Here is a 258-nt window from a genome sequence, read left to right as displayed (position 1 = left end):
TCCCCCTTCTTCCCTTCACTCGTTTGTTGCTCTTTTTTTCTCGTTCCCTTCTTGCCTCCTTCCTCTTCACTGCTTCGTTGCTCTTTGTTGTTTGCTTCTTGTGTATTTTCCCTTCTCTCCTTTCTTCCTTTGTCTTTCTCATTCCTTTCTTTCCCCGTTCCCCTTCTCTCCTGCTTTGCTCTCTCTTTCTCGGGCCCAATGCTCAGTTTCTGGCTCAAAGAAGGATTAGGCTTAGTGTTATGGTTACGCCTAGGGTTA

Source organism: Corvus brachyrhynchos, unplaced genomic scaffold (genome assembly GCF_000691975.1).
Source record: "Corvus brachyrhynchos isolate BGI_N302 unplaced genomic scaffold, ASM69197v1 scaffold117, whole genome shotgun sequence".
NCBI lineage: Eukaryota > Metazoa > Chordata > Aves > Passeriformes > Corvidae > Corvus > Corvus brachyrhynchos.
This window is presented reverse-complemented; position numbering follows the sequence as displayed.